At 40.2% G+C, this 6,869-nt stretch overlaps 1 long non-coding RNA gene across 1 annotated transcript; it reads right to left on the bottom strand.

Moving 5' to 3' along the window:
* Positions 1–3,927: 3,927 nt before the first annotated feature.
* On the bottom strand, positions 3,928–4,921 carry LOC147902939 (uncharacterized). Its single transcript, XR_015540840.1, has 3 exons — positions 4,727–4,921; positions 4,330–4,431; positions 3,928–4,183 (listed from the first exon to the last, which is right to left on the bottom strand). It is a non-coding gene; the product is annotated as an uncharacterized LOC147902939 (long non-coding RNA).
* Between the last annotated feature and the right edge of the window lie 1,948 nt (positions 4,922–6,869).

Below are 6,869 nucleotides of genomic sequence, written 5' to 3'. Positions count from 1 at the left end.
AAATTTTGATGTTTTTGAATAAATTGCTATATCCTATAGTTTCAGGACGCATGCTTCACATGCAACATAGCATTTGTAATGTTTTAACTGTCTCGTTCCAAATCCTTATTCCATAATTTTTTGGTATCTTGTTCAAGTTTGGAATGTGTACTACAAGTTGAAGACAAAGTTTGCCGAATTTCATTGAGCAATGCATAAGTTATGGGTTATGCAAGATATCTATATACAAAAAATTCCCTGAACCTCACCAAAAATGGCTACACCCAAGCAAACAATGATCCATTTGCTTGTGTGTTAGGAAAATACAAAGGGGGCTTATGTGAACACAATTTCAAACATACAAAGTCCACTTTAGACAGGAACCTATCTCATTGCTATAGCCTGCTGCCCCTAGCGCGGCAGTGCTAAATTACTAATAAACTCCAATTGTGGCCTAGTTGCTCTTTGCATATTTTCACTAATTCAATATAGGCGGCTTTGACATTACAATTCCCTGTGTATGATATTGGGATCACATTGCTCATGCAAATAGAGAAATCCTCGAATAGAGTTGATTCGATGTGCTTGCTTACAGTCTAGTGTGTATGACATTGGGGTCACATTGCTCATGCAAATAGAACAATCCTTGAGTAGAGCTGATCATATGCGCTTGTGTGTTTGCTATAGCCTATCCCTAGAAAATCCAAAATGGGATTTTGTGAACGTGAATTCAAACATACAAAGTCCGCTTTGGACAAGAACCTACCACATTGCTATAGCTTGCCCCTAGCGCGACAGTGCTAAATTGCTAATAAGTTGCACTTTCCATATTTTCCATATTTTCATATTTTCCATATTTTCACTAATTCATACGTTTCTCTTTTTGATTTCTCATTTTTTCACTATAAGTTGCTCTTTTCAATCTCTCATTTTTTCACTATATGAGTGTTGGTCATCTTTTATACGCCTCTCAATGCCTTATGAGTGTTGGTCATCTTGCCACCTTGCAAGTGCCACTCGTGAACATCGTCTCAATAAGTCACCTTATTAATGTGCATAAGCTCACCTTATTATTTGATGTGCATAAGCTCACCTTATTCCATAATACTTTGCCCTTTCTAATTTAAGGGTTTTTCCATCAATACCTTACGTCTCACCTTTCCATCAATACGTTGCCCTTTTTAATTTAAGGGTTTTTCCGGCATCAATACCTTTACCATAAGGTGAACGTCTCACCTTTCCATCAATACGTTCCCTTTTTAATTGGAGAATTTCACTTTTCCATCAATACGTTGCCCTTGCATTTCACTTTTCCATCAATATGTTGCCCTTGCAACAAGCACATTTGCAACTTACAAATCGCCCTTGCATTTCACTTTTCCATAAATATGTTGCCCTTGCATCAAGCACATTGGAACTTACAAATTGCCCTTGCATTTCACGTTTCCATCAATACGTTGCCCTTGCAATTGATACATTGCCACGACCTATTAATAGTATCCAACACATTTGAAAGTGTTATAAAATCAAAGTATCTCATTTCCACTCATTTCTTCTCTCTTACATGTGATAAGCTAATTGGGTTTTTAACACATGAAGCAACGTGAAGTAACTAATGGGATAGCCAATTTGCTGCACTTCATGGTTTCTGTCTTTCATTTCATTTTGATGGACTCATGATTTCTTTCATTTCATGAGTTAATATGATTACATGGTTACTCCACTTCATGAGTTAAAAAGCAAATGAAGCAACTAATGGGATAATGTGATACCTACCCGATTTGCTCCACTTCATGGTTTCTTTCATTTCATTTTTATAATGGACTCATGATTAACTCTAGATTTTATTTTGATGAGTCGCTTTCATTTCATGGTTTCTTTCCCTTACTCCACTTTCATTGATAACTCATTTCATGAGTTAAGAGTATGATAGCATGTGCATTATCTTGCGCTACAATATAATCTCTTGGTTTTATTTTGATAGCATGTACATTATCTTGCGCTACAATATGATTGAACTAATGATTTATTTTGATAGCATGTGCTACAATATGATAACATGCATTGCATTATCTTGAGCTACAATATGATAACATGTGCATTATCTTGAGCTACAATATGATAAAGTCTTGGTTTTATTTTTCCAAGAATTATGGCCACTAAAATCTCTCATCTAGGATGTTAACGTGCTTACGTTAAATCTCTCATCTAGGACGTTAACGTGCTTACGTTAAATCCCTCATCTAGGATGTTAAACGCTAGTTGCTCTTTCCAATCTCTCGTTTTTTAAGTACATCATTACATTGCCCGAGAGATTTCCCCTAGTACATACTTGTCTAGGACGTTATCGCTAGTTGCTCTTTCCAATCTCTCGTTTTTTCCACTAGTACATACGTTACGCTGCCCGAGAGATTTCCACTAGTACATTTAACACATTGTTGGGACCTATTTCATCCAATCCACCACATTGGCAACTTACAAATTAATATAACTAAAATTTTATCTCAATTTTGGCTCAAGAAAGGCCACTAGGCCACTAGTACATTGCTGACTTACAAATTAATATAACTTAAATTTTATCTCAATTTTGGCTCAAGAAAGGCCACTAGTACATTGCTGAAATCTTTTCATAACATCCACCACATTTGCAGCTTACAAATTAATACATTGCCAAGACCTATTTGATAGAAAACTTGCAAATTAATACATTGCCAAGACCTATTTGATAGAATCCAACACATTGCTAAGACCTATTTCATCCAATCCACCACACTGGCTACTTACAAATTAATATAACTAAAATTTTATCTCAATTTTGGCTCAAGAAAGGCCACTAGTACGTTACTTAAATCTTTTCCGCTAATACATACGTTGGGCCTTCCAAGTGGAAGGGACCTATTCATAACATCCACCACATTTGCAACTTACAAATTAATACATTGCCAAGACCTATTTGATAGATTCATCCACATTATTTGATCTAATCCACCACATTTGCTGCACTTATAAATTGATGAATTCAAGCTTTCATCTCAATTTTGGCTCGAACAAATTCGCTCGAAAACCTAACCACCTTTATACTTTTCTTTCATTTGATAAGCTAATATGCTAGCATTGAGTTTTTCCCCGAATTAAGCAACGATCGCGATTATTATACTTACCCAGTTTGCTTTCACCTCCATGGTTTGCTCATTATGGCGAAAAGGATCAGCTATTAGCATAAATAAATGCTAAAGGCTCGTGACCAATTACTTAGGCTGCCATCGTTTCAACTTTCTGCCATCCGTTTCAAATCACTTTAAACAAATCCAAAGGCGTTGTGGCCAATTTCTTCGGCTGCCATCGATTTAAATCACTCATCGGTTTCGATGATTTATGGAAAGTGTACTAATAGGCTCCCGTCCGTTTCAAATCCCTGTAGACAAATGCAAAGGCTTGCGGCCAATTACTTAAGCTGCCATCATTTCAAATCACTGATCCGTTTCGATGATTTATGGAAACTGCTGGCGGTGCAGATACCTTCCGGCTACTCAGTTGACGTAACCTATGACAACCTCGCAAAAGCCAAATATATGGACATGCCCCCAGAAGTTTATCTTTCAAAAGTATCATTCCATAGCACGCAAACTTCTTAAGCAATTCTACCACTACGTGACTAATATCCTTTGCAGAACCAAACTAAAGGGAATTCTGAAGTTGCGATTTACCAACCCATCCAAAACACCCTACAGGTTAACAATTTACTAGCCACTCTCCCATCCGAGATTACTCAAGGCTTGGAAGTTACACAGCATCCTCCTACCTATTCACGAACTAATAATGGTCTATCATAAAACCTCTTAAGTCAATGCAATCAACGATCGGTAGCAAAAAAAAACTATAGATAGCAAGAATAAAAGAAAAACAAATAGCTTGAAATGCCAACAATCTTTATAGAACTAACCCAGTCAGATCTTTACTATGAAAAATTATGTGGCACCTTCAAATTCTAGTTACATCCCACACAGATAGGGGACGCGAACTTATAGGGGTGGCTTATGAACATGACCAACTGATCCTCTCGGAGGATTATGAACATAGGTGATACTGATCTATAAACACTCAATACGAAATGCTGTCCTCCGGTCTATTGATCGTCTCCTTGGCCACTCCCTGTGACACTGCTCTTCAATGACTCCACAGCGCTCTTCACTTTGTCGCCAGCCTACAATCAACCAACAAAGATGTTTACAGTCGTTGGAACATAGACGAATCCAAAGGAGCGGGAAAGACACCCGAGGAAAACGGGAAAACTAGAATAGAACGTAAAGAAGGCGGCATATGTTTGTTCACTGATGTGACGAGGACAACCTGCTGCAAGACGCTTCCCGTCTGTTCTTTCGCCTCTCTGGTCTTCTCCTGAGCAGCCCGTGCCGCTTCCTGTGCCTTTTCCTGGGCACTTTGCGTCATCCCCTGTGCGTAAAGAACGCATTGAATTAGCAATATAGTTCCGGGTTGCCGCGATTTACAGCAGTCAAATTAGGGATCCTTAGGAAACTTTAACGAAGAAGCGCAGTCGTTCACGTACGTAGCCTCTGCTACCAAACACTATAGAGAGAGAGCTTCTACTAAGCTGGCTGTCATTCGGGCGTCCGTTTTAACTAAGGCTTCTGTGAAGTGCTAATATGAACAGAAGATGATGCGCGTCCGCGTTGCACCAACGTCATAGACGAATGGGCTGCATATAAAAAGGAGACTCCACCATCACCTTGGCGGATTCCTTGGTCTCCTCCGCTTTCTGCTGGCCAGTCTGCTTGGTCTCCTCGAGCTTCTGTCGAGCGGCATCAGTGGTGCTACCGGTGTTGTGCGACATGATGAAAAGACTGCGTACCGAGTTGATAATAGAAAAGGGTGTTTGGACTGATAACTATTGCTGGCTGTGCATACGAGAGCAACAATATCAATCGATCGATCGTAGACAACAGCAACAACAGGAGTGGAGAGGAATATGTTGTGTGAAGGGTGGCAGGAAAAGGAAACTTGAACGTGGCCACCATGCAGCAACACCTCCATTCCAGCAAATTCTTTCCAAATTGACCTCATTCATGTACTTTTCTATCCTAAGTTTTTTCCTTCGTTGCAAATAGACGGAACACGCACCCTATGGTCATTGGGAAGGTGCATCGGGAGGCGTGGACGTGACTCGCGGTGGGAAATTGGAAGCAACGGGTAGCCTGCCCCAGTGACTGATGCACGTTCCTGGACGTCAAGGGCAGGTCATGATGGTAACGTAGTCTGGTTCCACCGGTTCTACCAGTCTCCCACACGAGCGCTGACCTGGATGTAGTTTAAACTTTTTTGTACTCCCCTTAAGGAACTATGGATTCATGCTATTTTTGGCTTGCCTTGCCTCAAAGGTAGCCTTACCTCAAAGGTCGCCTTAGTAATGAAACTCATCTTCAAGAATTGAAATTACCATTTTTATTTTCCAAAAATTCTTTTTCCGATATTTGGACATATTCCACACATGCAACTAGAGTTTAACTTCCACATAATCCCCCGTCTTTGTCTCTTTCCCCTAAAAATCCTCCTTTACTCTCTCTCTCTCTCTCTCTCTCTCTCTCTCTCTCTCTCTCTCTCTCACGCCCCCTCCCTCTCTCTCTCTCTCTCTCTCAACTCTTCATCCTCTTTTCCATGCTCCATATCTAAGGCATGCCTTATGAATGATTATGAGCATTCAACTTGTTTTGGCTTATCAGAACCGATGGTCCTTTTTGGCATGCCATTGCAAGGATAAGACTAAGTAACGGTGCGAGTGGAAAAAAAAAACTATTAAGGTTCCTTGTGGCTTGGCATTCTTGGAAAACTAATTGTGGGGGTTAAAGGCCACTGTACCTTAACCCCGGTTATGTACAATACTCAAACACATATATATATGGATGACATAGAAGATTATGGTGTTCTGCACCTACCAAAACTTGTGTCTCTCAAGCTTCCTCTCACCCTCTCATCTTCCGTTGTGTCCTCACAACTGGTATCAGAGCTTGGCAGTAGAGCCTGGCGGTAGCGTGAGCAGCTCAGTGCAGCCTCTAGCATGGAGAGAGAGTGGTGCATCCCAAAGATCCTTGTTCAAGAGGAGGACCTATAGATTTTGGAGCTGCTATAGCATTTGGAGAGAAAGGGGGAAAATCCTCTTGGGCATTTGTTTTACTGGGTTGCAAAGTTGAAGGCGCAGGATATAAGCAAATCTTCTCAGACACACATATGTAGTGGCGTAAATATCCGGAATTAGAGATAGAATTTCAACTTGAAGTCTTCAAGGAAGTTGTAGATCAGATTGAGAGCTACATTTTCACTTATTAACATCTTTGTCATCCGATTTTTCAATGAAAAGTTACAGCTCCTACAAAAAGTGAAGAAATTCATTTTCTGTGAAGATTTCGTGTGTTGGATCTCCATATCAAGGCCACCATTTGCAGTTCTGACACTTCCAATGGATCTAGAGTGGTCCAAAACTTCTACTTGAGAAGCTGCTTCTGGTTTCATGAACTTTTGAAGCCATGGTGAATCTATGTCTACTCTGACGTCTTCATTTTGCCATTTCCTGTGTGAGTGGGATCTCAACATCTGGGCCTCCATTTGCAGAGTTGTCTATCCTGTTGGATCCGGGATTACCTGAAACATATGTCTACAAAGCTGCTTGCCATTCCATGAAGAATTGAGGGAGTTGTTATTCTCTATGTTTTTCCGTCGTCTCTTTCAAGGAAATTTCTCAAAGTTTCCAAGACCTTCTCATTGATTGCCATGTGGCATTTTGTCTAAGGTTAAGTTTCCTAAGGTTCATTTTTGCAAGTAAATGCAAGGGTTGACTGGCTCTTACTCCATCCTTGGATGAGATTTTGGAGTTGTGG

Source organism: Dipteris shenzhenensis, chromosome 4, assembly GCF_047967505.1.
Source record: "Dipteris shenzhenensis isolate YYH24624 ecotype China chromosome 4, Dip_SZ_1.0, whole genome shotgun sequence".
NCBI classification, from domain to species: domain Eukaryota; kingdom Viridiplantae; phylum Streptophyta; class Polypodiopsida; order Gleicheniales; family Dipteridaceae; genus Dipteris; species Dipteris shenzhenensis.
The sequence above is the reverse complement of the archived record's forward strand: the minus strand, read 5'-3'. Positions and strand labels throughout refer to the sequence as shown.